The sequence below is a fragment of the Zalophus californianus genome, chromosome 7 (assembly GCF_009762305.2).
Source record: "Zalophus californianus isolate mZalCal1 chromosome 7, mZalCal1.pri.v2, whole genome shotgun sequence".
Lineage (NCBI taxonomy): Eukaryota > Metazoa > Chordata > Mammalia > Carnivora > Otariidae > Zalophus > Zalophus californianus.
Window position 1 is genome coordinate 135,705,228 of NC_045601.1, and position 23,476 is coordinate 135,728,703.

Here is a 23,476-nt window from a genome sequence, read left to right on the forward strand (position 1 = left end):
TAGAATAGCAGGAGAGAGTGTTTGCCCACTCCAATCATCTCTCCCCCATGGCACAGCAAGAGAGTAATGTCGTAGAGGTAACAGGGGCAAAAAAAAATGGCAACCACTTCCATTCAGAACGATTAACTTTTCACCTGCATTGCAGACTATGTTCGTTATTTATTTGAACAGCACCTGGAAACTCCAAATCTAAACGCATCACTCAGTCATTCGTGACTTGCACTGAAGAAGGGCTTCACTCATCTCTCACTTGAGTAACCCGTGAAGGACTCGAGAACAAGAATGTGTCTGAGCGGTCCACACAGGAGCTGCCCCTCCCTACCTCCCCCACTCTGCCTCCCAAGACTAGGAGGTGATGCTTCCTCGTTCTACAGCCACACTGAACACAATGCTGGGCTTTTCTTAAACACGTAAACCTTCGTCTAAAGAGGATTAAAACTTCTAGATAGGGCACACTGATAATCATTAAAAAGTCTGTGTGGCATATGTACGTATACTTTCCATTCTAGATGGTTAATGCCATTTCATTAAGGAAATTTTTGTTTAAAGATTGTATTTATTTATTTGTCAGACAGTGAGAGAGAGACCGAGCACAAGGCGGGGGGCGGGACGCGGCAGGGAGAGGGAGAAGCAGGCTCCCCGCTGAGCAGGGAGCCCGCCATGGGGCTTGATCCAGGGACACTGGGATCATGATCTGAGCCAAAGGCAGCCGCTTAACCCACTGAGCCACCCAGACCCCCTGAGGAAAGTTTTTTTTTTTATTCTTCTTCTTGAAGGATGAGAACAATGACATTGAAATCATACATTTTCAAAACCAAGCCATTTAAAAAATAATCCCAATAATAGAGAAAGATCCTAACTGAAGCTAAAAAGCTATGCCCAGAGAAGAAAAAACACTGAGCTAGGAGTCTCTGGAGAGCTGGTTTTTTTCAGCCTCAGCCCTCAAACAAACGAGCCGTGTGTTGCAGGGCTGGTCACTTAACCTCACTACACCTCAGATTTCTCATCTGTAAAATTAGAACATTCGGTTAGATTAAAGCCCTTTCATCAATTCTAAAATTCTGATTCTATGATTGTCCTTCCAATTCAATAAATGAAATACAGTGTTCAATACTGCTTTCTTTTCCAACTAAGCTAATTTTTTTAAAGGCAGAAAAGCTCAACTATGCCAAGAAAATATAACCAGAGAGGAATTTTTTTTTTTAATTTCACTTGTGCAACACAAGGTCTGTCCAGAAATTAATACCTGATCTTTACTTCCAGAAAAAAAAAGCCCCCTTTTTTTGTTTTCTTCTGTGCAATGTTCAGTTCACCACTAGACAAGAAATAGTATTTGCCTGTGGAAGTTCATCTGGATTTGCGGATCTGTTGTGTTCACCCTTTCAGCAGCTCAGTGGCAGAAAGCAATTTCTCTATCCTTCACTGTTAACACTGCATTTAAAAGAGCAACAAAAACAGCTCCGAAATACACAAGCAAAAATCTTGCTGTCCTCTTGTTTGAAACAGTTACAAACTACAGGCTAATCTCAGAATCTATGACCTCACCAACCAACGTTTTACAAATTGAGTAACTACTTCCCTGTCCGTTACTACTCAGACTACAAAAGTGAAAACAAAAGGGTGCAGCAGAGCCCTGCAGGTTAGGTTCGTGAGTGAGGAAGCAAAAGGAGAAAAAGCAGGTCTCACTGAATCCAGAGGCACATTCCAAGGGGGTTTCGGGGAGGGCTGACCCGTTTGTTTATTGATGGTTTTACCCCCTTGGCTCCTCACGCTGAAGCCTGAGAACTGTTTGCGGGTCTTGATAAAGAGGCTGCTCAAGCACAGTGTGACTTCCAGGGAGAGAGCTGAGCCAGACCACACCATGCGAGCCAGCATGACAGATACTAAAAGGTGATAAGGAGCAAAAGAGGCACTTGTTTTCATGAATGCAAAACCTCACCAACTCCCTTAGACTTCCCCAAGTGAAATGTCAGCCTCACATGATTCTGAAGAAGAATCAAACGTTTTTGCCTCTTGGGAGAGAAACACATTCACAATTCAGTACTTGACCACATAGACTTTGTTCATCAGCATTAAAAAAAAAAAAAAAAAAGTAAGTTTCCCCAGGGTAGGAAGCAACAACACAGTCCAGAGTTTAAAAAATAAAATTCTTCATCTGCTCAGGATGAAACACACTACTCAAAATAAACGGAATGACACCGAAAATGATCTGCTTGCTGAATGAAAAGAAACGCTATTCTAAGTGTAAAAAAAAAAAAAAAAAAAGCGATTATGAAGCAACGGGAGCTTACTCTGTCTTCTTCAATTACAGTTTTAAGGAACCCATGTGGCAGGCAGTTCGTGCTTTTTAGCTTCCCTATATACCAATCCCGGGGTCTTCTCGGACTTTCCCGTGGCGGCCCCTTCCTGCCAGCCAAGCTGGTGACTTGGGCAGGCTCTTTGGAGCGAGGTGCTCAGCCCTTTAAAACAATGAGCTTCGGCAAGGATTTGGGAGCCTCCTTCTTTCTCTGTATCTGGGGTACAGACGAGAAAACACTCCTTGTTTCTGCCTTATGTTTCTGCTGGGTGCACATCTCGCTGTGTTCTGGACTCCCTCCCTCCCTTCCTCCCTCCCTCCTTCCCTCCCCAGGGCCATTCCTGGCTGCTCAGAGGGGTTGGGAGGGGAGGGCCAAGTTTAACCTTACCAGGAGATCGGGTTGTCTGGTGCCGAGCAGAAGTCCCCAGATAACGGCTGAATCGTGGCCATTTACAGAACAGCATAAGGCTACTCCTGTTCCTTTTACTGTTGCGGTTGCCATGGCCGACCCAAACAATATACCCCAGCTCCGCCGGCCTCCTCAGGCTTCCGAACCACCTCCCACAGACCTCCAAAGCGGGCAGGAGGAGGTGAGAACTGCTCACCGATGGGCCCGATGGGCCCGAGAGCCCGCAGAGGAGACCTAATGGGCAGGTCAGCCCTGAGGGTGTGAAGTGGGAAAAGCAGACATTCTATTCTTAACTGCTAGGCTCTGCTTGCCCCGAGTTTTCACCCAATTTTCCGAAGTGGGAAACAGCTCTGAAGAAGGAAAAGCAACTGTCTGAAACCCCAACTTGAGAAAACAACAATCACCTTTAAACTTGGGTTTTACTACAATCAGCAAAACAAAGGGGGGAGGGGAGGAAAAAAAAGGCAGGAAGATCCTGGGGAGAGTCATATCTGAACGTAGGCAAGACAGCACTGAATGTCAGAGGTCACAAGTAATAAACAACAATGTTGTAATTTTCTTGTTTAAAACAAATTCCTGAAGACGCCATTAAAAAAAAAAAAAAAATCCAGACACAGAAACCACACAAAGAAGGAGGGAGAGGGAGAGAAAGATTACCCTAAAAATAAACCACCGATGAATTTTTTATAACACATTTTGAAACTAAAGACAGACCAGCCCAGGGCATTTCTCAGGGGATGGAGCACCTGGACTCTGGACCCAGCTCTGCCACTGTCCAGCTAAGCAAGCCACTGTCCCTCTCAGCTAGTCATCACTTAAATCTGAAAAAGGGGGGGGGGGATGGAGTGAACTGTCCTTAACTTCCCTTACAGCTCTGAAATTCACCTTATAACCTCCATGAACAGTACCGCAAGTAGGTCTGCACAAAATCATATGAATAAGAAAAAAGACGCAGGAGACCACCATCTTCATTCTAACAGCAGTATTGCTAGGCTGTGGGGTTAGGGATGCTGCTTCCCCGCTTCCCAAGGTGCTTAATTTGGGAGACTTGCCCCTAAAATAAAAAACTGCCACTATAGGATAGTCATGACATACATCACCATGAATGGACTTAATGTCATGGAACCCCGACATTAAAAATGCTTAACAGGGCAAGTTTTATGCTGTGTATTTGTAGCACAGTAAAAAAAAAAAAAAAAAAAAAAAATCTATATAAAAGAGGGGACATGATGATGGGACCCACATTGCAGGAATGTTCTGGAAGTGGGCACCACATTAAAAATTTAAAAAAAAATTTAAACATGGTATTTAGCTTTCATTTCCTATCTATTTTAATTTGGTCTCTGGGGTCTGCTGAGCACAGTTTCCACTTGCGCCCAGGCAGGAGAGAAATGGCTCATTTGCTGTTTCACAGAGGAGTTCCTTCCCTGTCTTTGTTGCCTTCTCCCCTTCCCCACAAAAACTGTCATTCTACAAATCACTCCTAAGAGCTCTGTGAGGCACTCCCTCCAAGAATCTGCACAGATCAAAATCTCAAGTGCTTGCTTGCCGAGGGACCTCTGTAATTTGAGGTGTTGCTTCCTTTTAAAGAATAAAAAGCAGATGCTCTAAGCTGATGAAAGTAAATGTCCTTTCAACACGGATCTTTCTCTCGCACTTGAAACTCTTACCAGAGAGAAGTGCTTCTCACACTCAGTCAGGTCATTTCTGCACTTTTTACTTTTTCTTTGAAGGCGCAGAGCAACGTGACTCTCCACCTGGGGGGCAAGGTTTCCTGACAGGGAGCCTCCTGAGGGCACCCCACACAAGGGCCTGCAGGCTGACAGCGGCCCGAGTCCAAGCATGGTACCAAGGACACCATCTCCCTCCGCTGGAGCTAAAGGAATCCAATGCTTCTCGGCAATCTTGACACGAAGTCTCAAAGCCACATACACGGCTTAGTCATTGCTAGACTTCTGCACAAATACATACCTAAGAACTCACTCTCCAAGGACCCCAGTGTGAACTGAGTAAGGTGGGGGGCAGTACCAGAGGGACCAGTGAATTAAGAGATCTAATCTTAGCCTCACTACTACTTTGGAAACCTCACAACCTGCCAACAGGCCTCTTCTCTCTGTTAAAATGCACAGAGTGGACCCAAACCATCCCAAAAGACTTCTAAGCTGGATCACTCTGTGAGTGTGTGGGATGTGAATATGGGACAACTGCCCAAGGCAATTTATACAGCAAGCCAAAGACAAGGGGGCAACTGGAGGGGTCAGGGGAAACCAGGGACCCACAGAGAGTAATGAAATCAAGGGCCCTGGCTTCCAGACCCACCTAAAACCATGAGTAACCCTACCGTGCTGCCCAGCCCCATAGGAGGTTCTGGGGAGACGCAGAAGGAAGTCTGGTCCTCAGCGAAGCAATGTCAGGGGCGGACTCTGAAATTCAATCATGGAACAGAATACAATCAAGTAAGTTAAACATCTAGTTCCATTCTTTGATTTAGCAAACAAGTAAGCTGCAGAGGCCCCTTCTGAGGTCTAGAGCTATTTAGCCGAGGACATGCTGGACACCTCCACCGGGAGGCCTTCCTTAGTTCTTCTGCCAGGCTCCCCAATGCAATGAGTGGTGTCACTGTCCACCCACTTGTCCAAAGCAGAAAACATGACCTCTCACTCACCTTCAAGTCCTTAGATCCTGCCTCATTAACGTCCCTCCAATCTGCGGGCTCTTGCCCCATCTGTCATTTCCACTGTCACTCCAAGCTCCCTGAGAACGAGGTGCCTTAGTATCCTGGTCCACGCGGGATCCTCAGCACACAGACCGGTGATTAGCAGGGAGCAGGCACTCCGCGGTGGTTAAATAAACATTCCTCTGTCACCTGAATTTCTATAACTGTTTCCTCTCTGGTCTCCCTGCCCACCACCTGGTCCCTTTTCATGCCACATGCACAGCACTAGAAAAATGAGGTTTCTAAAACACACACCTGCCTTCTCACATCCCTGCCTCAGGACCTTCAATGTGTTTGGGGTTTGCTTTACATTCTGGATAAAAGCCAGGTTCCCTGACCTAGCCTTGAACCTCTCCAGGGCTGTCAGGCCTGCCTCCTCCCTGATCTGCTTGTTGCGTCTTTGCACATGCTTATCTAAACTACTCCTCATTCCCAAAAGCTTAGTTTGAAGGCCATGTATTCTGAAAGCCTCCTCTGACTCCCTCTTTCTCCCCAGTGAGTCTGATTTAGATGCCCCTTCTCTGTGGTTCTGTATTTTGTGTAGGTATCCATGAAATACTTGGTAAATTAAAGAAGAATGGGGGGAGGGAAGGAAGAAAGGGGGAAGGGGGGGCCGATGAGAGAGAAAGAGAGAAGTTCAAAAGAAAGAGAAGCCCCTGAAAGAATTAAGTGTTTCTTAAAAGGTTAAGAAAACCAGTTAGTGTCAGAACTGGGACAAGAATCCAGGCCTCCTCACTTTCTCTGATGGATCTTCTTCCAAATCCAACCTATAAACGTTTTCTCAAGGATCTCTTCTTCTCTTTCTCACTCTACTCCTGCTGGAAGACCTCCTATAGTTTTACTTACTACTCTCAAATCCCTGTCTCTTATCAGACTATATCCAATTATCTGCTACCTAGATGTCCCATCGGCAATTCAAATTTAAAGTGACAGGAATAAAATAAAATAATTACGTTATCCCCTGCTCTCCAATGGAAAAACAACCACAACAAAACAACAAAAACCACTTCTTCCTCCTGGATCACCTGCAGCCTTCCTACGCCCGTTCATAGAGAGTCGTCTGAGACAGAAATGTGGAAATCAGCATTCAGTTTTTCAAAACTATCACTTCTATACCAGGATATGTCATGTATTTCACGTTTTACCTCGTTTAACCCTCATGATAAATAGGATAACTGGAATTTGAAAGAGAAAAGGGCAAAAAAGTAAAGAAATGTAATAGATTTACCACTCGTGCTTAGCTTCATTGACTCCTCAAGTACAAACACACCAAGACCACCAGTGTTCCCCCAGTCCTTTCACTGAACTGCCACCATCCTAAACTCTCCTACACTACTGCCACAGACCCCTAAAGGTATCTCTGCCTCCAGTGTCACCCCAATCAATTCTACCCTCCACTTTGCCAGAGGAGTGAACTTTCTAAAAGATCAAGTCACTTCTGGTTCCAAACAAGATGGGACAGCTGCACAGGCTGCAGACTGACGCCCATCTCAGAGTTATGCCCATTCACTAACACAATTATTCAGGGAAACTCTTGGAGAAATTCAGGAGGGGGGAAATTGGGGAAAACAACGGCCTGAGACAGGAGAGGCCTCATGGTTATGAGGTGGGGAGTAATTTGGGGAACAATGAAGTCACTGATAAGTCTTAGAAAAAGCTAAGTTTAGGTTAAGATAAAGGTGAGCACTAACAAATGTATTCTTTTAAACTACCCAAAGAAAATTCAATCTATCCAAAGGAAGGAAGGAAGGGGGGGGGGGGAGAAGCAAAAATAAATGACAAGTAGAAAACATTAGACAAAACTAAAAAGTCTTAATAAAAATAATAATAATTGGGTACAAAGTCGCTAATCAAACAGAGACTAGCAGGGCCGCCTGGGTGGCTCAGTGGGTTGAGCGTCCAACTCTTGATTTCGGCTCAAGTCATGATCTCAGGGTCGTGAGACCGAGCCTCACGTTGGGCTCCATGCTCAGCGTGGCACTTGTTTAGTGGAGCCTGGTTAGGATTCTCACTCTCCCTCCCCCTCTCCCTCCGTCCCTCCCCTATTCACTCTCTCTCTAAAAAAAATAAAAAATAGCAGAGACTAGTATTGCATCTAAACTATACACAGTATGTGGGGAAAAACAGTGATCCATTTAAAAGGAAGTATAAAACAAAGATGAAAATAAAGAACTAAAAAATATGAATGAAATAAAAACAAACCTCAGGATAGCACCTTTATTATCAAATAAATGGAATGTGAGGTAAAAAGCATTATAAATGACCACAAGGGACATTATATACTGGCAAAAGGAATAATCAATGAAGAAGACTGTATGATCATGAACACATAAACATCTAACAAAATGGCCTCAAAATATTTAAAGCAGCACCTATGGAGAAAATCAGATAAATCAAAAAATAAAAAATGTAGTTAGCAATCAAAAAAAAAAAAAAAAGGAAAGTTTAAAAACTCCCATATTGGGGCGCCTGGGTGGCTCAGTCGTTAAGCGGCTGCCTTCAGCTCAGGTCATGATCCCCGGGTCCTGGGATCGAGTCCCACATCGAGCCCCACATCGGCCTCCCTGCTCAGCGGGAAGCCTGCTTCTCCCTCTCCCACTCCCCCTGCTTGTGTCCCTGCTCTCGCTGTCTTTCTCTGTCAAATAAATAAATAAAATCTTTAAAAAAAAAAAAACTCCCCATATTCCTGTAAATTAAAAATACTTACTATTAAACAACCCTGAAGGAAATACTATTAAACAACCCTGAAGGAAATAAAATGCAATAACAAAATACAGATCCTCCTTGAATTACAATGGGGTTACATCCTCATAAACCCACTGTAGGATGAAAATATCCTAAGTCGAAAATGCATTTAATAGGTGTACCCTACCGAACATCACAACTCAGCTTAGCCAACCTAAATGTGCTCAGAACACTTCTATACTTACATAATTTAATGAGAGTGAAAACCAGAATGGTTGTACAGGTACAGAATGGTTATCAATGTATGGGTTGTCTACTCTTGTAATCAGTGGCTGAGAAGCTGCCGCTCCCCACATCACGGGAGAACAAAGCACTGCATATGCTAGCCTGAAAAAAGATCAAAATTCAAAATTCTAAGTGTGGTTTCTACTAAAGGCATATCGCTTTTGCTCTGTCATAAAGTTGAAAAATCGTAAGTCAAACCATCTTAAGTCAGGGACCGTCTATATCGAGTTCCGTAACAATAAAAGTGTTTATTATATATCAAAATCTGTGCTGTGTAGCAAAAACTATGAGGATTCGCAGCAAGTTGTAGACAAGGAGAATTACCAGAGCTAAAGGACCATTTAGGGTGTATATTCATTAGGAAGATATGATAATCCTAAAGTGCGTGCACCTATTAACAGAAAAGAAGAAAAATTTCAAATCAATGATCTAGAAAAAGGAGAATAAATTAAACCCAAAGTAAGGACAAAGAAGGAAATAATAAAGACAAGAGCAGAAATCAATGAAACAGAAAACAAGCAACAGTTCATTCTTTGAAAAGATTAGTAAAATTGATTAACTCCTAGCAAGATTAATCACAAAAAGAAAAAGAAAAAAACAAAATAGCCAATATGAGAAGGGAAAAGGGGGATATTTTTAGAGATCCTAAAGACACTAAACAGATAATAAGGAAATATTATAAACAGTTGATGCCAATAAATTTAACAACTTAGATGAAAGGAACAATTTCTTGAAAAATGGGAAACATAATTTACCAAAATATAATGAAAAATAAATTAAAAATGTGATTGGTCTGCTCTCTGTTAAGAAACTGAATTCATTATCAAATCCTTGGCACACCATGATTCAACTATTATGTATCCTGATTGTGGTGGTAGCTATTCAACTCTACACATGTATTAAAACTCAGGAAACTGTATACCATAAGAAATAAGGACACTTTACTGTATACTTTTAATCATATTGTAATAGTTTTAGAACCTTCGCACAAAGAAAACTCCAGGCCCAATGGTTTCACTACTGGATTTTGCCAATTTTTTTTTGAAAGATTTTATTTATTTATTCGAGAGAGAAAGAATGAGAGAGAGTGAGAAACAGCATGACAGGGGAGAGGGTCAGAGGGAGAAGCAGGCTCCCCACTGAGCCGGGAGCCCAATGCAGGACTCGATCCCAGGACTCCGGGATCATGACCTGAGCCGAAGGCAGTCACTTAACCAACTGAGCCACCCAGGCGCCCCTATTTTACCAACTTTTTTTAAAAAAAATAAAATCTGGGGGCGCCTGGGTGGCTCAGTCATTAAGCGTCTGCCTTCGGCTCCGGTAATGGTCCCAGGGTCCTGGGATCGAGCCCCGCATCGGGCTCCCTGCTACGTGGGAGGCCTGCTTCTCCCTCTCCCATGCCCCCTGCTTGTGTTCCCTCTCTCGCTGTGTCTCGCTCTGTCAAATAAATAAAATCTTTAAATTAATTAATTAAAGAAATAAAATCTTACAAAAATTCTTTCAGAAAAAAGTGAAGACAGCAATATCCCACCACACATTTTATGAGACCAACATAACACCAACACCAAAACCTAATAAACACTACACAAGGGGAGAAAATTAGAGACAGATACTCTTAATGGGCACAGTTGTAAAAATACTCAATAAAGTATTAAAAGAGTAGGTAAGAAGAACAGTGATAACTTCATAATGATAACTTTTTCTTATCCCAGAAACTCAGGGTTGGTTAAACATTTAAAACCAATCAATGTAATTCACCAGGACAGAGGGGAAAAAGCTATACGACATCTCATTAGATACAGAAAAAGAACTACATGAAATTCAAAATGCTTTTGCTGATAATAACAGACAAATAGACATCCCTCAGAAAATGAGGAATAGAAGGAAACTTCTTCAAGCCAATAGAGGACAACTATGAAAATCTTAAGAGTTAACATCACATGATGATAGTGAAAGTGTGAATGCTTTCCCCTTAAGATAAGGAACATGGTTATGTGAATTTAGCATACAAGGTCAATAAACAAAAATCAACTGTATTTCCTTATCTAAACATTAAATAATTTGAAAATAGGATTTTAAAAAATTAAATTTATTATAGTATCAAAAAACAAAATATGGCTAAATTTTACAAAAAAAGAAAACATGAAATGTCTCTGCAAAAACAGTGAAATATTATTGAGAGAAATTAAGAAATAAAAGGACAGGGAGATATGGTATGTTTTTTTATTGGAAGTCTCAAAGTTGTTAATACGTCAACTGTCCTTAAATTGATTTCTCGTAACGCAATGCAATCCAGACAAACTTCTAAAAGGCTTTGTTTTCAGCTGTACAATTTGTTTTATTTTATTTTGTTTTGTTTTTAAGTTTTTATTTTAGTTAACATACAGTGTTTATCACAAGTGTACTTAAAAGGTTTTTTAAAAAATTCCAAGTCAATGCTTAAATTTATATGGAATCCTAAAGAGCTAGAACACCCAAAACAATCTTGAAAAAGAAGCACAAAGTTAGGAGTCACATTACCAGACTTACCATAAAGCTATTTTAATCAAGTCAGTATGGTAGTATGAGTATGGCATGCAGATCAGTGGAACAGAAGAGTCTTGAAACAGTACAAACACAGTCACTTGATTTCTAACAAAGGCAATAAGGCAATTTGATGAGGAAAAAAAATCTTAACCATAATTGTTTCATACATTTCAATAAATGTATGAAAAAAATTTTGAACCTTGACCCCCTACCTCACACCATACATTAAAACTAATTTGAGATGGGTCACAGATTTAAACAGTAAGGCTAGGGAGTCCTGGGTGGCTCAGGCGGTTAAGCGTCTGTCTTTGGTTCAGGTCATGATCCCAGGGGTCCTGGGATCGAGCCCCACATTGGGCTCCCAGCTCGGTGGGGAGCCTGCTTCACCCTCTGCCTGCAGCTCCCCTGCTTGTACTCTCGCTCTCTGGCAAATAAATAAAATCTTTAAAATAAATAAATAGGCTAAATTTAAAAGCTTCTGGGAGAAAGCACAGTAAAATACCTTAGTAACCAGAGGATAAGCAAAAGTTTATAAAGACATAGAAAAGTTATTTATCTTAAAAAATTATAAATAGAGATTTCATTAAAATTAAAAACTGCTTATCCAAAAACACAGTTAAGAAATGAAAAGATAAGGGGTGCCTGGGCGGCTTGTTTGGTTAAGCGTCTGACTCTCAGTCTCAGCTCAGGTCTTGGTCTCAGGATCGTGAGTTTGAGCCCCACATTGGGCTCCATGCCCAGCGTGGAGCCTACTTAAAAAAAAAAAAATGAAAAGATAAGCCAAAACAGTGAGGAGAAATGTGGTAATACATATATCTGACAAAGGACTTACATCCAGCATGTATAAAGAACTTTTACACATCCAAAAAAGGCAACCAACCCCATTTTTTAAATGGTCGAAGGACCGGAACAGACACGAAACAAATGGCCAAAAAGCACATAAAAAGTGTGCTCGACATCATTAGTTATCAGGAAATGCAATTAAACCCATGTGATATTTCACTTAACCACTAGAATAGCTAAAATTAAAAAGAACAAGAACACTAAATATTGGTAAGGATTTGGAATGACTAGAACTTTCACACACTTCTGGAGGGAGCATACAAGGCTACAACCACTTGCTTTTTATAAGCAGTTTCTTATAAAGTTACACACCTACCCTATGTCCCACTTAATTCCCTCCAAAAAGAAATAAAACGTATGTCCACAAATACACAAGAGTGTTTATAGCTTCTTCATAAAAGTCAAAAAGTGACTACAACCCAAATACCTGCAAACAAGTGAATGGATAAACTATAGCATACATATACAGTGGAATACTGGTCAGCATTTTTTGATAAAGATTTATTTACTTGAAAGAGAGAGAGAGGATGAGCGGGGGGGGAGGGGGAGAGGGAGAGAATCTCAAGCAGACTCCCCACTGAGTGTAGGAGCTATCATGGTCTGGATCCCACCATTCATGAGATCATGACCTGAGCCAAAATCAACAGTTGGATGCTTAACTGACTGAGCCACCCAGGAACCCCTATACTAAGCAGCATTTTAAAAAATCATGAAGTCTTGGGGTGCAAGGGCGGCTCAATCAGTCAAGCAGCTGACTCTTGATTTCGGCTCAGGTCATGATCTCAGCATCCTGGGATCCAGCCCCACGTTCAACTCCACACGCACCGTGGAGTTTGCTTGGGATTCTCTCTCTCTCCATCTCCCGCTGCTCCTACCCACCCCCTCTCTCTCCCTCTCAAATAATAAATCTTTACAAATAATTAAAAATAATGAAGTCTTGATAACATGCAACAATGTGGGTGAATCACAAAAATATGTTAAACAAGAGAATGCAGATACAAAAAAAGTACACACTGAATGATTCCATTTGCATGGAGTCCAAGAACAGACAAAACTCATTATGATATGAGAAATCAGAGCAGTGGTTGAATATTGGCTGACAGGAATGGACAGGAAGGAGGAAGAAAGACCCTCTTCGGGGTGATGGAGATGTCCTCTATCCAGATCAGGTTGCTGACTGCTGAGAGGTACCCATTTATCAAAACTCACTGAACTGCACATTTAAGATCTATGTTGCCATTTGCCATATTCCTCCTGAATCAAAATGAATGTATTCATTAAAAGAAAGAGGTACCTTCCATCTGGAGGGTCTGCCTGGGGATAAAGAAACAGTGAACAGAGACATGCTTCAGCTTAAAAGGCCAAACAAGGGAGCGGGTAAGTGAGAAAAGCCAAAGGCAGAGGAAGAGCAGCGGTCTGGCAGAGTAAGAAGAGAAACAGAGAAAACTGAGTCAGAAGGGGAAGGTACAAGCCAAACAGGAAGACACGAGTGAACTGAGCATCAGAAGTAGAAACTAAGTAGCATATCACTGTATTTCAAAATAATCCGGCTACCACATTAAACCCCAACAAGAATCCCAGGCAATTTTATTTGGAAAATTGCTCTCTTCTTCCCTCAATACCTCCGTTAATCAAATCAGAAGGAAGAGGAGGGGCATTCAGCGGAGGTAGGAACCTGCATTCATCCTTTCTCTCTCTCTTTTTTTTTTTTTTATAGTCAACTGCCTTCGACAGAATACCCCTCCAGGGCTAATATCCCACCTGTGGCACCTGATCATTGATAAACATCCCGACATCACTGCAGTTTGCCATTTATATATTTATGTATACATGCTACACTAATGAGATTCACAATCTATTCATTCCCTTAGTAAGTGAATGAAACTATGATCACGAGTCCCTAGAGGGAGTATCCTAGTTAACTGAAGCCCAAGCTGGCCTCAGGAACCAGAGATAACATTTCTCCTCCTTCCAGTTGAATTAATAAGACGAGCAGGAGATGACTCACACACGCAGTTGATGAAGAAATTAATGCCAAGTCTCCCCCGCTTACTCATCCCCTCCAGAGCAAGAATCACGTAGAAGTATTAACCCTGTCTGAAAAAGTAGATCCCATGTGAGCAAATAAAACTTTACCATACAACAGAGCCATAAGGGATGAGTAGGAGGGTTCCTGTCCAAACCCTCTGAATCTAGAGGGACGTCTACATGATTAAATTTCAATAAGATTGCGCTAATCAGCACCACTTCCTCTATTTCAATTTAACAATGCTGGGTTTACAGGAATAGCTTTCTGAGACATTCCTATAAAATTAGCTTACTCACTGCATTTTTAAAAAAGGAGAACGGAGCCAAAAGACATCACTGGCCTCTGGTGCACATACATGTGTGAATAAGCATCTCAGGTCTGGCTGAGGCTGGGTAATAACAATTTGTCAATGTTATTTAGGGTCACTTAGGTGAGAACTGCTTCATCCGAAAGTCACTTCGTGTTTCGACGGGCTGAGGTATGAAGAGAGAACCAAAGATTCAGGGAAAAGGAAAGAATCTCAAAAAACATCTAGTCCAAGTGATTTTGGTGTGTGTGAGTATGGGAGGGGGTGGTGAATACCGAACTCCACTGCAAGTTTTCATACTGCAGACAGTTCTCCCGCCTGCCTGCTAACCACCCTCACTCTCACCGGGTGGCTCTGGGACGGCCACACACCAGGATCACGAAGGAATGCATTTGAAATGTATATTCTCAGGCCCCTACCCTATTAAATCAGAAACCCTGGGGGTGGGGCCCGGGAATCTGTGGTTTCGCAAGCCCTCCAGGTGATTCTGATGTCTGCTAAGTTTGAGGACCACTGCCCTTGGGGATGCTATCTCCGAACTCCACATCTCTGTGTTGGATAGACAAAAGAGTGAAGATTCAATTGCCTTACTTTTATAGTACTGGGGTCCAAAGAGCTTTTGTCACCTGCCCATAGCCACAATGTTCAAGAACGGCCAAGCCAGCATTGCAAACTCCGATGCATGGCATTTTATACTCTGTTCGGAATGGATTTCCAAAATAACCCCGTGAGGTGATCGGAACTGTTCCGATTCTTCCTCATTCGCACATGAAGAAGCTGGGCTCAGGGAGGCTAATGACTTAGTCAAGTCTGCCACAAAACTAAGTGACAGACCTGAGACCCATTTCCTGATTTCTGGATCAGCGTTCTTGCTCACGGGGAACGCCGGGCACCTCTACAGTGTATCCCCATGCCTGTGTGCAAACACCCACACGCGTGAGAATTCGCAGATTGAGAAATGATGGTAAATAACAAAAAATCATATGCCTTAGCCTGGACTCTAGTTCCACATTAAAAATAATTCAATAAAATATAATAGTCAAATTTTGACTGGGCCCCATCAGCATGTACGACTGCTACTCTAATTTCTCACTCCCACCCACCTTTAGGAGCTAGCCCCCATATCACTAGATATAGAACACCATCTGACTGAACTGAAATACAGTTGGGAGGGCACCCACTACCATGAGCATTTGTAAACAGCTACTCAAAAAGACAGGAATGGCAAATCCCTTAAGCCTTTCTGATCCGCTCCTTTTTGTTGTTGGTTTCCTTTTCAGCACTTATTAAAAATACATATATTCATTTTGGAAAATAGAGAAATGATAAAGAAGGAAATAAAAATCTCTCACATGACACTTAACACTTATGCTGTCTGACTTTTTCCAAGCACAGATGTATAAATATTTAATATGTAAATTTCACTTAATTTTTTCAAAACTTGGAACCCCCCCCCCACACACACACACACACACATTGTCTTGTACACATTCCTTTGAAAGCTCTAGCATAGGGATAGGCTACACTGCAGGGCTATCGTAAATCATAATCAAACAACATACTTACATTCTAATTCTAGTTTTGACATGTCCCAGAGAGGAGTTATTAATTCATTAAACTAATAAAATAAATTTACCCTAGGTAAATTCTTATCTAGATCAATTCCAGGAATTAAGAGCCATGGAACTTGCCAGATAATTCACCTCATATGGTGCCAAGAAGGCATGCCATTAGGTTTCGGTAAACTCTAATCTCTGCCTGGTCCCTTGCTTTGGGTGTAAAAAGAAGCTGGGTTCATTTTCTGCATCATTGCTAGAGGTGAATATATACTTTCCCATACTCTCCACGCCCCCTACCTCTGCCCTAATCCAGGCCCCCATTATTGCTCACTTGGATAACAAAAGGTCTTACAACCCCACCCCCGCCAAAGTCATCCTCCACACTGGGTCAGATCTAAGATACATCTGCGCATACCACCAAAAATATTAATAGCTTATGTTCTTGAGCACATCTCATGCGATACACTTTTCATACATTATTATGTCTTTGCAACAACCTTAGAAGGCAAATGTTATTGATTTGCCATTAGAGGTAAGAACTCTAAAGCTTGGAGAGATTAAATAACTTGCTCAAAGTCACACAGCCAATAAAATTTGGAGCAGCTTGACTCTGGAACCTGTACCATTTGCTAACTCAAAAAATTTCATGACTATCTGTCATCAATAGTGGTGGTTCCCAGTATTATTTTTTAATAAAAAATGCTGCAGACTTTAGGCAATAGATATTTTTATTCAGTATCTGTTGATCGAGAAAATAAACAATGAGCCGAAAGATACTATTAACTTATAATATTTCAAATGAATTTTTGGTTGATGAATCACAGCATCAGCCAGCTACATATATTTGGGAGAAAGCTCCTATATCTGTGTTTGTGATGTTAATTATTAAATCTATAGATGATGCTCCATGTACATATCAACAAGTAAGAACTGTGGTCTCCCATGTGTTCTGGAATCTATAGGTAAGAATCCTCCAGAATGTAAACTAGACATCTTTATTATGAAATACCATGGGCTCTACAATTTGGCCCCAATCTACCTTTCCAACTCTCTAGCCGTGGTTGACATGTATTCCCAAACTTCACGCCTAGCGGGCCATTTCTGCTGCCATTCTATGCCTGAAGGACTCCATCTCTTTTGAGACACAGCTCAAACACCTCCAACCCTGTGGAGCCACTTCTGACACCACCACTACCTCCTCAAGGCCGAATTAACACGTCCTTCCTTGCATGATCACAGCCTCCTATGTGCAGCCCTATTAGGACATTTGACACACTGCACAAAAGGATGCACAACAATCTGGCCACTCCTCTCATCCAAACTTCCTGAGGGTAAGGGCATTATTTACTCATCCATGTCTCTAGCCCTTACCTCCATTCCTAGATCCAGCAGGTGCTATTTGTGAGATTCATAAATGAGTATTGGTGCCAATCTGGCTGGTGAATTTTTTCTGGGGAAGTCAGTATGGAAAACAGCACCTGCCACTAGCGAAGCTTTACTTCATTATGTTGTAATGGCTGATTGCCTGTAAGCCATAAAACTCACCAAAGTAGGAGGCAAAAACTCACGCTAGGAATTGGAAGATCTGAGTTCAGGTTCTACACCTCCCCCTAACCAGCTCTGTGACCTTCAGGCAAGTCACATTCTTTCTCTGATCCCCCATTTGTTCACTGAATGGAGGCAGGAGGACACAAGAGGGCGGGGGACGTCTAGTTCTTACTTGCAGCAATGATGACTTGCAAATTCTACAGACCAGGGTTGGCAAACATTTTCTGAAAAGGACCCAAAAGTAAATATTTCAGGCTGTGCTGGCCTACGGTCTCTTGTGCAACTACTCAACTCTGTTCTGCGGTTGTAGCGCGAAAGCACCGGTAGACGTTAGATAAATGAATGGGCATGGCTGTGTTCCAATAAAACTTTATTTACAAAAAACAGTTGGCAGGCCAGCACGCCATCGTTTGTCTACTCCTGGTCTGGACCAATGCCTCCATGCTGCTGTACCATTCACAGTGCTTGACCAAAAGGTATAGTTCATGGAATGCTTATCCTAAAGCCATCAAGGGACTTATTAAAAGTACAGTGAGATACACGCCACCGCTTCCCCACCAGGAGCTTGAAAATGGGGGAAAGAGATTGCCTAGTCAGAGGTTTACAGTAAGAACAAGATATGACTTTGAACACAGAGTCAAATGAGAAAAGAAAAGTATCACCGCCGCCACCACCACCACCGTTGGCCCCGGCCAGCAGCTATGAAAAGACAGTGTCCTCATAAGGGAAGCGTAGCCACGAAAGCTTATGTGGACAGTGCCAAGGCTGCTGGGGGGAGGGAGCTGGCTTCATTGGCAAGGCCACCCTCCGGAGAGGACCACTGGGGGTTGTAGCCAATGACTACAGTGTTTCTGATCCCCCTGGCAACACCGGGCTTGAGCAGCAGGCTATGTTAGCTTGGAGCCACTCGCCGGTGACTCCCCCCACTTCCTCATTCTGACTCCTTGCTCACCAGGCAACCATTTGACTCCATCTGATATTTCTGTAGCAAACACAGGTGCAGAGACGACTATTGCTACCTGCATCCAGGTAGCAATTTCTCAAGATGAATCAACAGGGCAGCTTCCAACTATGATTTACATTCCTCTGTAGCCTGACAAAGAGACAGAATGTGCTGATCGAGTGGACCTGAGGATATGGAGACGACAGCGTGCATTGTGACCTGACGTGCCGGCATCGTCGGGCCAGCTCGGGCTCCTGTTGCACAGCTCCCTGAGTCAGCGTGGCAAGGCCTGCACACAGACCTGAACCCATCGCTGGTCTCAGGGGCGGAGGTGGCCAGGGCTTGGAGACCCAGCCTGCCCTCTCCGACGGCAGGGCTAATGCACCACGTCCAGCTCTGCTCACTTTCAACTCGTTTCCACGGGGCTTACTTGGACAACGAAGCCAAAGAACTCGATGCTTGAGGACAAAGTTTATGTCTGCACCCCTCTACAAACATGTTAACTGTGACACGATCCGTTCTCTTCCCTCTGTTCCAGAACTTCTGCCCTAGAGGTCACGCTCACACCCATGGAAGAACCGATGGAGTAAGTGAGTGGCTAGTTCTCAAGGAAAATGCTTACTTTCACATTTCACACTGTTTCACTGGAAATGCTGTGTGTGGTTGCCCAATCCAACCAGGAATTAAATAGTATATGCTCGTTGGTAAATTATCCAAATGTAAACCAACAGCTACAGCAGAGACCATCTGAACTGCCAAGAATTTTAACACTGTGATTTTGGTGAGAAAGCACAATTCCCCCCGCCTGTTTAGCCTTCAGCTCAGTTTGTCCTTGACTGTGACATGCTCACACGTGTGTGCATGTGATATATATAAAAGACAAGCATGCACTTTTGTTCGTCATTTTTCACTTGGGATTTCCAGGGAGGATCATCAAAGGTGCATAGATGTAGCAAGATAAAATTCTCATCTTCTAAGTATTTCTAGCCGTCATCATTTTAGAGGTGGCTTTTCTCCCCCTGTCCACTCTACTTCTTGAGGACTGTGTATAATTTGCCAACCCATTTAGCGCAGTCCCTTGCATGCAAGGAGTACAAATACTGAATGGCTGACCTCACATTATCAATTCCAATTAAGAGAAGTCCAGCCTTCCAAGTGAATTTCCGACATAAGCAAAATGCAACAGAAAATTTTAGTGCTCTGCAGCGCTCTATCTTCTTATATAGAAAATTACTAAGTTACTTCTACATCAAAAACTCCCCAGGGCAGAGTAAACATGCCTATTTTTCCAGATTCCCCCCAAAGCACAGAATAAAAGAGCAACTTTACTCCATTTGTGCGAGTTGAGAAATCACCTTTTGAATTCCTGCTCAATAGCTAAATGTAGTAGCAGGCTGTCAAAAGCTGTCAAGTGAAATAATTATTGATTGGAGCATTGAAATTAAAAAATGAATGTAGGTTAATAGATGAGGATGGTTTTAAGAAAAAGCATATAATCCCAAACTAGAAAAATCAGACAGTGCATCTGCCAATCAGGCCTGCAGGGCTTAGAATGAAAGATTTAAAAGAAAACAATGGTACTTAGGAAGTAAAACTTAACCACGCACGGCCTTTATGACAGCCCATCCCAGTCGAGCTGTGTCTCACTTGCTCTCCTTCTTCTTCTGGTCCTGATGGAAATGTCAGGGCTGGGGTGGGAGGCAGAAATCGGGGGCCATCAGTCTGTGATCTTCAGACTAATGGACTGCGTCCTAGTCTCTGCTCCATGAAAACCCTCTCCTTATGTAGGTGTGTCCAGTCTGTGGCCTCAGACATGGTCCATCTCTAGGTAGACAAAGCTCAAGCTACGTCTACACCGAGCTACGGATACTTATGTCTAAATACATTTCCATTGCTCATGGCTCACAGGCACAAAACAGAACTCCGGATGTCACCACCGCTGCTCCAGCCGGGTCCTAAACCAGTTCTCCCCCTTCTCGGTGAAGGAAACTGCCCTCCTGGACATTTCTCTTTTCCTTCCTGGCTACTTGTAGTCCATCAACAAACCCCATCTGTGTCACTCGTGATGCAGCCTAAAATCTACCCATTTCTCTCCATCACCTGGATCATGGCGACAGCCTTCCAAATGGCTGCACTGGTGGCTTCTTTGCGGCTTGCGACCATTCCCCAATAACACCAGGGCCATCTTTTTAAAACACAGGGGATGCCATCACTCCTTCTGCCTGAACACTCTCAGTGGTTCCTGTAATGGGAACCATTAGGGAATTCAAAGGTTTTGGGAAGGTGGGCCGCAGAAAGACGTTCCCAAACCTGTGAATGTGCTCTTATATGGAAGAAGGGTTTTTGCAGATGGAATAAGGTTAAGGATCTTGAGATAAGATCATCCTGGATAACCTGTGTGGGCCCTAAGTCCAATGACCAGTGTCCTTAAAAGAGACAGAAAAAAACAGCGACAGACACAGGAGGCCATGCGAAGACAGGCAGAGACTACAGCGTATTCCCACCAGCCAAGCAATGCCCGGAGTCACCAGAAGCTGAACCAGGCAGGGAGAGGTACTCCCCTGGAGACTTCAGAGGGAGTCAGCACTGTGGACATCCTGATTTCAGACTTCTGCCCTTTGGAACTGTGAGAGAACAAATTTCTGTTGTTTTAAGCTACCAAGGCTGTGGCGATTTATTACAGCTGTCCAAGGAAATGAATTCTCCCATCCCATTTAGAATGAAATCCCAGACTTTCTGCCTCTAGCTCCAGACTCAAAGGCTCCTTCTGACCTCAGGGCCTTTGCTTGGCCATTCTCTCTACCGGCAATGCTCTTCTCCTGATTCTCTTATCTCACCCCCTGCCCCTCACCATCCCAATCATCCAGGGCCATCTCCTTCACATCATAAGCTATAGCTCCTGCACAAATGTCACATCCTACCCAAATAATCCCCCTCACTGCCACCATCATTCTCTTTCCCCTAACACACGCTGTTCTATTTTTTCCCCTGGAACCACAGAGTACACTTGTGAGTTTACCTAGAGATGTCTCTCCCGCTATGAGAAGGTAAGCCCTCTGAGGGCAGGGACCTACACAACATTCGTTCCCTGCTATATCCCCAGCACACACAACTATGTTTGGGACAGAGTAGAGTCAGTCAATAAATATCCGATGGCATGAGAATGAATGAGCGATTTCTCTTTTCTTCCACTAAATTATAAAAGCCTGACTTCATAACACCAACAAGCATATCAGCTTAAGCTTTTCTCTCTGTTATAACCGAGAATGCTCCTATTATTTTTGAGAGTATCTGAGGGTTACAATCACTCTCCGACTCTCTTCTATGAAGCTCAGTTGATCAAAATGTGGCTTTTCCACTTGTATTATCTGGGTCAAGATAAAACATAGCGTAAAGGAGAAGCCTAAATGCGTTCTCTGCCAGCCACGTGACCTTAGGTAAATAACTGCCCCCTTTGAGTCTGTAGGAAGGAATGCTAAAGCTCACTGTTTCTATATCCACAGGACTGCTAGAAGAACCAATGGAGGTAATTTACCCAACAAAACACTTCTGCAGATACTGTGCAGGCCAGGTAGCGTGCCAGCATCGTGAGAGCTAGAATCCAGACAAGGAACATCTGTCCTTCTCACGTGTACCTCTCAGTTCAGTTTTGCACACCATAAAGTGCTGAGCAAACCTAAAGGCATATGAGATTTGTGCTTGACACACTGAGCAGATAACTGAATCCTCATTTCCACACCACTGATGCTTTTCTGCTCTGCATAGTTCTTAATACAAATGTAAACCAGAAGATGGTTCTCTGAAGACAGCTATTAGTCTTCACTCAATCATTCACACATTTTCCCGGATGTTCCTCATTTGTCTCATGCTGGGCAATCTGGAATACAGGAAAAACCCGGAGCTACCTCGAACAAGGGTACAGCATCTAGGCAGCTCCAAATGCAGATGCGACGAACCCAGAGACTTTTTTTGTGTGTTTTTTTCCTCGTTTCAAAATAAACACACAGGTGTAACAGACGTACCAGGTATGTTTGCAATGCCAACTTAACACAGTTTGTATGTGGCCATGCCGTGGTCATTTTTAATCGAATAAAAAAGGTAGCACAGCCTTCATATTTTTGCTTCTAAGGTATGCCTATCTCTCCATTCTAAATTAGTGGTTCTTACTGACCATCTGAGGGGCAGAGAATCCTTTGGGGACCCGGAAAGCCACATCCCTCTCCCCAGAGAAACACACGTATGTATGATGTCATACTGTGTTGTAACACCATGGGAATTCTGCAAGAGTTCAGTGAGCAGAAGTGAAGAATCCCAACCACCTCAGTGTGGTGTCGGCAAATGAGTTCCCTCATACAGCATCTTCTCCTGGTCACCCCGAAAACCACGCAGCCCTGGCCGGGGTGGAGGGAATGGGAGGGGGCGGTTAGGATTCCCAGCACACTAGGGATTCTCCCGACTATCTGTCACTGTCCAAGAACCGGCCACAGGACGCACACTGCTCAACCGCGGCCGCCCAGCACCCACACCGGCCCACAGTCCAACCCAAAGAGAATGACTGGGAAATGCACAAGAAAAAAGAATCCTGAACTTTTAATTTTACTAAAACGTCATGCTCTCTTTTAAGTTCACTTTTATGGCATGTGTGAAGTTATGAGGGAAAAAAAAATACATTTAAGTGGATAAAAGCCAAAGGAGAGTCTAATTAAAAACAAGGGTTTGGTGGGTTTTTTTTCCTTTTTGTTCAACAAAACTGATTCCGTACACTGAGCTATTGCTTTTCTTGGCTATGTGGGTGCTGAACCCATAGTAAATAATGAAAAAAAGAAAATCTAAAATAACAGGAAAAGTCTAAAATTACAGAGAAAATACGTCAGATTATAAAGCCTCTGAGTCACTGTAGTCACCACACCTGATTCTATGTCAGCTTCACCAAATGCTATTAATATTTTTTGCAGTAAGAATAGGTTTTATCACTCAACTTCTTTAGTAAGTTAAAACATCTAACTTGCTAAAGCTGAACATACATTGTTGTTTCCCTCATTCTCTGTATACAGTGTAACAATACTCGTTTCTTACTCTGCTCCAAAAGGCTTGCTATGTTCAAGAGTTTACAAAAAAAAAAAAACAACAACAAACAACAAAAAAAAAACGATTATGTAAGATCTGTCTTCCAAAGAAGGAACAAAGCGCTTTTACCTAAAAACTTTGAATGCACATTGTCATGAATACTGTTGTCTTTAAGTAATGTTGGTATGCTACATTTAAAATATTTAAGGCTGGGATGCCTGGGTGGCTCAGTCGGCTAAGCATCTGCCTTTGGCTCAGGTCAT

General features: G+C 42.9%; 1 protein-coding gene across 11 annotated transcripts in view; it reads right to left on the minus strand.

The window, feature by feature from the left end:
- ATXN1 (ataxin 1) overlaps positions 1-23,476 on the minus strand; it is a 397,428-nt gene that overhangs the window by 337,450 nt on the left and 36,502 nt on the right. Inside the window, exon 1 of one of the 11 annotated variants that reach the window (XM_027603230.2) lies at positions 5,371-5,510. The exons of 9 other annotated variants lie outside the window; for them this stretch is intronic. The gene's annotated coding sequence lies outside the window, so the exon portion shown is untranslated. Of the gene's footprint in view, positions 1-2,684; positions 2,796-5,370; positions 5,511-23,476 lie in introns of those variants that run through there. One more of the 11 variants, XM_027603228.2, reaches the window with a different exon arrangement.